We start from the raw sequence: 8,288 nt of genomic DNA, 5'->3' as shown, positions 1-8,288 counted from the left end.
GGAGGGAGAACAGAGGGAAGGGGGAGAGAAAACAGCGGTAGTTAAAAACAGGGCAAAAAGTCATCCAAATTAGCGTCAGTCACTGCTGGTGTTTTTTTGGCCCTGCGGAGCTCCCGTAGGGAGGTGATGCTGGGGCATCTGGGTAATTGGGTTGGTTGATTAGTGAAGAGGGATGAAATGGAGGAAGTGAGAGAGAGAGATGAGAAAGAGACTGTACAGAGCCATAATATGACATTTGAAATGTCTCTATTGCTTTTTGGAACTTTTGTAAGTGTTTACTGTTCATTTGTATAGTTTTTTATTTTAGTTTCCACTTGCTTTGGCAACATTAACAAAATGTTTAATTTAATTGGTGGAGGGATGGAGGATGAGAGAGAGGTGGAGGGAGGGAGGGAGAATGAGAGAGAGGTGGAGGGATGGAGGGAGAATGAGAGAGAGGTGGAGGGAGGGAGGATGAGAGAGAGGTGGGGGGATGGAGAATGAGAGAGAGGTGGAGGGAGGGAGGATGAGAGAGAGGTGGAGGGATGGAGAATGAGAGAGAGGTGGAGGGAGGGAGGATGAGAGAGAGGTGGAGGGATGGAGGATGAGAGAGAGGTGGAGGGATGGAGAATGAGAGAGAGGTGGAGGGATGGAGAATGAGAGAGAGGTGGGGGAATGGAGGATGAGAGAGAGGTGGAGGGATGGAGGATGAGAGAGAGGTGGAGGGAGGGAAGATGAGAGAGAGATGGAGGGAGGGAAGATGAGAGAGAGATGGAGGGAGGGAGTTTTTTTTGTGAAATTTCTTTAGTGGTAGTTGTTTGTTTTAATGTTTTATATGACTCCAGGTAGTTATCTAGTCAGAGTAATGTTGTATATGACTCCAGGTAGTTATCTAGTCAGAGTAATGTTGTATATGACTCCAGGTAGTTATCTAGTCTAGTCAGAGTAATGTTGTATATGACTCCAGGTAGTTATCTAGTCAGAGTAATGTTGTATATGACTCCAGGTAGTTATCTAGTCAGAGTAATGTTGTATATGACTCCAGGTAGTTATCTAGTCAGAGTAATGTTGTATATGACTCCAGGTAGTTATCTAGTCAGAGTAATGTTGTATATGACTCCAGGTAGTTATCCAGTCAGAGTAATGTTGTATATGACTCCAGGTAGTTATCTAGTCAGAGTAATGTTGTATATGACTCCAGGTAGTTATCTAGTCAGAGTAATGTTGTATATGACTCCAGGTAGTTATCTAGTCAGAGTAATGTTGTATATGACTCCAGGTAGTTATCTAGTCTAGTCAGAGTAATGTTGTATATGACTCCAGGTAGTTATCTAGTCAGAGTAATGTTGTATATGACTCCAGGTAGTTATCTAGTCAGAGTAATGTTGTATATGACTCCAGGTAGTTGTCTAGTCAGAGTAATGTTGTATATGACTCCAGGTAGTTATCTAGTCAGAGTAATGTTGTATATGACTCCAGGTAGTTATCTAGTCAGAGTAATGTTGTATATGACTCCAGGTAGTTATCTAGTCAGAGTAATGTTGTATATGACTCCAGGTAGTTATCTAGTCAGAGTAATGTGTTATATGACTCCAGGTAGTTATCTAGTCTAGTCAGAGTAATGTTGTATATGACTCCAGGTAGTTATCTAGTCAGAGTAATGTTGTATATGACTCCAGGTAGTTATCTAGTCAGAGTAATGTTGTATATGACTCCAGGTAGTTATCTAGTCTAGTCAGAGTAATGTTGTATATGACTCCAGGTAGTTATCTAGTCTAGTCAGAGTAATGTTGTATATGACTCCAGGTAGTTATCTAGTCAGAGTAATGTTGTATATGACTCCAGGTAGTTATCTAGTCAGAGTAATGTTGTATATGACTCCAGGTAGTTATCTAGTCTAGTCAGAGTAATGTTGTATATGACTCCAGGTAGTTATCTAGTCTAGTCTATGTAATACATGTATCACTAGCCACTTTATACTATACTATGCCACTTTGTTTACATACTCATCTCATTTGTACATACTGTACCCGATACCATCTACTGTATCTTGCCTATGCTGCTCTGTACCATCACTCATTCATATATCCTTATGTACATATTCTTTATCCCCTTACACTGTGTACAAGACAGTAGTTTTGGAATTGTTAGTTAGATTACTTGTTATTACTGCATTGTCGGAACTAGAAGCACAAGCATTTCGCTACACTCGCATTAACATCTGCTAACCATGTGTATGTGACAAATAAAATTTGATTTGATTTGATTTGATTTGATTTGATAATGTTGTATATGACTCCAGGTAGTTATCTAGTCTAGTCAGAGTAATGTTGTATATGACTCCAGGTAGTTATCTAGTCAGAGTAATGTTGTATATGACTCCAGGTAGTTATCTAGTCAGGGTAATGTTGTATATGACTCCAGGTAGTTATCTAGTCTAGTCAGAGTAATGTTGTATATGACTCCAGGTAGTTATCTAGTCAGAGTAATGTTTTATATGGCTCCAGGTAGTTATCTAGTCAGAGTAATGTTGTATATGACTCCAGGTAGTTATCTAGTCTAGTCAGAGTAATGTTGTATATGACTCCAGGTAGTTATCTAGTCTAGTCAGAGTAATGTTTTATATGACTCCAGGTAGTTATCTAGTCTAGTCAGAGTAATGTTGTATATGACTCCAGGTAGTTATCTAGTCTAGTCAGAGTAATGTTGTATATGACTCCAGGTAGTTATCTAGTCAGAGTAATGTTGTATATGACTCCAGGTAGTTATCTACTCTAGTCAGAGTAATGTTGTATATGACTCCAGGTAGTTATCTAGTCAGAGTAATGTTGTATATGACTCCAGGTAGTTATCTAGTCAGAGTAATGTTTTATATGACTCCAGGTAGTTATCTAGTCAGAGTAATGTTGTATATGACTCCAGGTATTTATCTAGTCAGAGTAATGTTGTATATGACTCCAGGTAGTTATCTAGTCAGAGTAATGTTGTATATGACTCCAGGTAGTTATCTAGTCTAGTCAGAGTAATGTTTTATATGACTCCAGGTAGTTATCTAGTCAGGGTAATGTTTTATATGACTCCAGGTAGTTATCTAGTCAGAGTAATGTTGTATATGACTCCAGGTAGTTATCTAGGCTAGTCAGAGTAATGTTGTATATGACTCCAGGTAGTTATCTAGTCAGAGTAATGTGTCATATGACTCCAGGTAGTTAGTTATCTAGTCAGAGTAATGTTGTATATGACTCCCGGTAGTTATCTAGTCAGAGTAATGTTGTATATGACTCCAGGTAGTTATCTAGTCAGGGTAATGTTGTATATGACTCCAGGTAGTTATCTAGTCAGGGTAATGTTGTATATGACTCCCGGTAGTTATCTAGTCAGAGTAATGTTGTATATGACTCCAGGTAGTTATCTAGTCAGAGTAATGTTGTATATGACTCCAGGTAGTTATCTAGTCAGAGTAATGTTGTATATGACTCCAGGTAGTTATCTAGTCTAGTCAGAGTAATGTTGTATATGACTCCAGGTAGTTATCTAATCAGAGTAATGTTGTATATGACTCCAGGTAGTTATCTAGTCTAGTCAGAGTAATGTTGTATATGACTCCAGGTAGTTATCTAGTCAGAGTAATGTTGTATATGACTCCAGGTAGTTATCTAGTCTAGTCAGAGTAATGTGTTATATGACTCCAGGTAGTTATCTAGTCAGGGTAATGTTTTATATGACTCCAGTTAGTTATCTAGTCAGAGTAATGTGACTCCAGGTAGTTATCTAGTCAGAGTAATGTTGTATATGACTCCAGGTAGTTATCTAGTCAGAGTAATGTTGTATATGACTCCAGGTAGTGATCTAGTCAGAGTAATGTTGTATATGACTCCAGGTAGTTATCTAGTCAGAGTAATGTTTTATATGACTCCATGTAGTTATCTAGTCAGAGTAATGTGACTCCAGGTAGTTATCTAGTCAGAGTAATGTGACTCCAGGTAGTTATCTAGTCAGAGTAATGTTGTATATGACTCCAGGTAGTTATCTAGTCAGAGTAATGTGACTCCAGGTAGTTATCTAGTCAGAGTAATGTTGTATATGACTCCAGGTAGTTATCTAGTCAGAGTAATGTGACTCCAGGTAGTTATCTAGTCAGAGTAATGTTGTATATGACTCCAGGTACTTATCTAGTCAGGGTAATGTTGTATATGACTCCCGGTAGTTATCTAGTCAGAGTAATGTTGTATATGACTCCAGGTAGTTATCTAGTCAGAGTAATGTTGTATATGACTCCAGGTAGTTATCTAGTCAGAGTAATGTTGTATATGACTCCAGGTAGTTATCTAGTCAGAGTAATGTTGTATATGACTCCAGGTAGTTATCTAGTCTAGTCAGAGTAATGTTGTATATGACTCCAGGTAGTTATCTAGTCAGAGTAATGTTGTATATGACTCCAGGTAGTTATCTAGTCTAGTCAGAGTAATGTTGTATATGACTCCAGGTAGTTATCTAGTCAGAGTAATGTTGTATATGACTCCAGGTAGTTATCTAGGCTAGTCAGAGTAATGTTGTATATGACTCCAGGTAGTTATCTAGTCAGGGTAATGTTTTATATGACTCCAGGTAGTTATCTAGTCAGAGTAATGTTGTATATGACTCCAGGTAGTTATCTAGGCTAGTCAGAGTAATGTTGTATATGACTCCAGGTAGTTATCTAGTCAGAGTAATGTGTCATATGACTCCAGGTAGTTAGTTATCTAGTCAGAGTAATGTTGTATATGACTCCCGGTAGTTATCTAGTCAGAGTAATGTTGTATATGACTCCAGGTAGTTATCTAGTCAGGGTAATGTTGTATATGACTCCAGGTAGTTATCTAGTCAGGGTAATGTTGTATATGACTCCCGGTAGTTATCTAGTCAGAGTAATGTTGTATATGACTCCAGGTAGTTATCTAGTCAGAGTAATGTTGTATATGACTCCAGGTAGTTATCTAGTCAGAGTAATGTTGTATATGACTCCAGGTAGTTATCTAGTCTAGTCAGAGTAATGTTGTATATGACTCCAGGTAGTTATCTAATCAGAGTAATGTTGTATATGACTCCAGGTAGTTATCTAGTCTAGTCAGAGTAATGTTGTATATGACTCCAGGTAGTTATCTAGTCAGAGTAATGTTGTATATGACTCCAGGTAGTTATCTAGTCTAGTCAGAGTAATGTGTTATATGACTCCAGGTAGTTATCTAGTCAGGGTAATGTTTTATATGACTCCAGTTAGTTATCTAGTCAGAGTAATGTGACTCCAGGTAGTTATCTAGTCAGAGTAATGTTGTATATGACTCCAGGTAGTTATCTAGTCAGAGTAATGTTGTATATGACTCCAGGTAGTGATCTAGTCAGAGTAATGTTGTATATGACTCCAGGTAGTTATCTAGTCAGAGTAATGTTTTATATGACTCCATGTAGTTATCTAGTCAGAGTAATGTGACTCCAGGTAGTTATCTAGTCAGAGTAATGTGACTCCAGGTAGTTATCTAGTCAGAGTAATGTTGTATATGACTCCAGGTAGTTATCTAGTCGGAGTAATGTGACTCCAGGTAGTTATCTAGTCAGAGTAATGTTGTATATGACTCCAGGTAGTTATCTAGTCAGAGTAATGTGACTCCAGGTAGTTATCTAGTCAGAGTAATGTTGTATATGACTCCAGGTACTTATCTAGTCAGGGTAATGTTGTATATGACTCCCGGTAGTTATCTAGTCAGAGTAATGTTGTATATGACTCCAGGTAGTTATCTAGTCAGAGTAATGTTGTATATGACTCCAGGTAGTTATCTAGTCAGAGTAATGTTGTATATGACTCCAGGTAGTTATCTAGTCAGAGTAATGTTGTATATGACTCCAGGTAGTTATCTAGTCTAGTCAGAGTAATGTTGTATATGACTCCAGGTAGTTATCTAGTCAGAGTAATGTTGTATATGACTCCAGGTAGTTATCTAGTCTAGTCAGAGTAATGTTGTATATGACTCCAGGTAGTTATCTAGTCAGAGTAATGTTGTATATGACTCCAGGTAGTTATCTAGTCAGAGTAATGTTGTATATGACTCCAGGTAGTTATCTAGTCAGAGTAATGTGTTATATGACTCCAGGTAGTTATCTAGTCAGAGTAATGTTGTATATGACTCCAGGTAGTTATCTAGTCAGAGTAATGTTGTATATGACTCCAGGTAGTTATCTAGTCAGGGTAATGTTTTATATGACTCCAGGTAGTTATCTAGTCAGGGTAATGTTGTATATGACTCCAGGTAGTTATCTAGTCAGAGTAATGTTGTATATGACTCCAGGTAGTTATCTAGTCAGAGTAATGTGTTATATGACTCCAGGTAGTTATCTAGTCAGAGTAATGTTGTATATGACTCCAGGTAGTTATCTAGTCAGGGTAATGTTGTATATGACTCCAGGTAGTTATCTAGGCTAGTCAGAGTAATGTTGTATATGACTCCACGGAGTTATCTAGTCAGAGTAATGTTGTATATGACTCCAGGTAGTTATCTAGTCTAGTCAGAGTAATGTTGTATATGACTCCAGGTTGTTATCTAGTCAGAGTAATGTTGTATATGACTCCAGGTTGTTATCTAGTCAGAGTAATGTTGTATATGACTCCAGGTAGTTATCTAGTCAGAGTAATGTTGTATATGACTCCAGGTAGTTATCCAGTCAGAGTAATGTTGTATATGACTCCAGGTACTTATCTAGTCAGGGTAATGTTGTATATGACTCCAGGTAGTTATCTAGTCAGAGTAATGTTGTATATGACTCCAGGTAGTTATCTAGTCAGAGTAATGTTGTATATGACTCCAGGTAGTTATCCAGTCAGAGTAATGTTGTATATGACTCCAGGTAGTTACAGTGCCTTGCGAAAGTATTCGGCCCCCTTGAACTTTGCGACCTTTTGCCACATTTCAGGCTTCAAACATAACGATATAAAACTGTATTTTTTTGTGAAGAATCAACAACAAGTGGGACAAAATCATGAAGTGGAACGACATTTATTGGATATTTCAAACTTTTTTAACAAATCAAAAACTGAAACATTGGGAGTGCAAAATTATTCAGCCCCCTTAAGTTAATACTTTGTAGCGCCACCTTTTGCTGCGATTACAGCTGTAAGTCGCTTGGGGTATGTCTCTATCAGTTTTGCACATCGAGAGACTGACATGTTTTCCCATTCCTCCTTGCAAAACAGCTCGAGCTCAGTGAGGTTGGATGGAGAGCATTTGTGAACAGCAGTTTTTAGTTCTTTCCACAGCTTCTCGATTGGATTCAGGTCTGGACTTTGACTTGGCCATTCAAACACCTGGATATGTTTATTTTTGAACCATTCCATTGTAGATTTTGCTTTATGTTTTGGATCATTGTCTTGTTGGAAGACAAATCTCCGTCCCAGTCTCAGGTCTTTTGCAGACTCCATCAGGTTTTCTTCCAGAATGGTCCTGTATTTGGCTCCATCCATCTTCCCATCAATTTTAACCATCTTCCCTGTCCCTGCTGAAGAAAAGCAGGCCCAAACCATGATGCTGCCACCACCACGTTTGACAGTGGGGATGGTGTGTTCAGGGTGATGAGCTGTGTTGCTTTTACGCCAAACATAACATCTTGCATTGTTGCCAAAAAGTTCAATTTTGGTTTCATCTGACCAGAGCACCTTCTTCCACATGTTTGGTGTGTCTCCCAGGTGGCTTGTGGCAAACTTTAAACGACACTTTTTATGGATATCTTTAAGAAATGGCTTTCTTCTTGCCACTCTTCCATAAAGGCCAGATTTGTGCAATATACGACTGGTTGTTGTCCTATGGACAGAGTCTCCCACCTCAGCTGTAGATCTCTGCAGTTCATCCAGAGTGATCATGGGCCTCTTGGCTGCATCTCTGATCAGTCTTCTCCTTGTATGAGCTGAAAGTTTAGAGGGACGGCCAGGTCTTGGTAGATTTGCAGTGGTCTGATACTCCTTCCATTTCAATATTATCGCTTGCACAGTGCTCCTTGGGATGTTTAAAGCTTGGGAAATCTTTTTGTATCCAAATCCTGCTTTAAACTTCTTCACAACAGTATCTCGGACCTGCCTGGTGTGTTCCTTGTTCTTCATGATGCTCTCTGCGCTTTTGACGGACCTCTGAGACTATCACAGTGCAGGTGCATTTATACGGAGACTTGATTACACACAGGTGGATTGTAATTATCATCATTAGTCATTTAGGTCAACCTTGGATCATTCAGAGATCCTCACTGAACTTCTGGAGAGAGGTTGCTGCACTGAAAGTAAAATGGGG

This window comes from Oncorhynchus mykiss, chromosome 10, assembly GCF_013265735.2.
Source record: "Oncorhynchus mykiss isolate Arlee chromosome 10, USDA_OmykA_1.1, whole genome shotgun sequence".
Taxonomy (NCBI): domain Eukaryota; kingdom Metazoa; phylum Chordata; class Actinopteri; order Salmoniformes; family Salmonidae; genus Oncorhynchus; species Oncorhynchus mykiss.
This window is presented reverse-complemented; position numbering follows the sequence as displayed.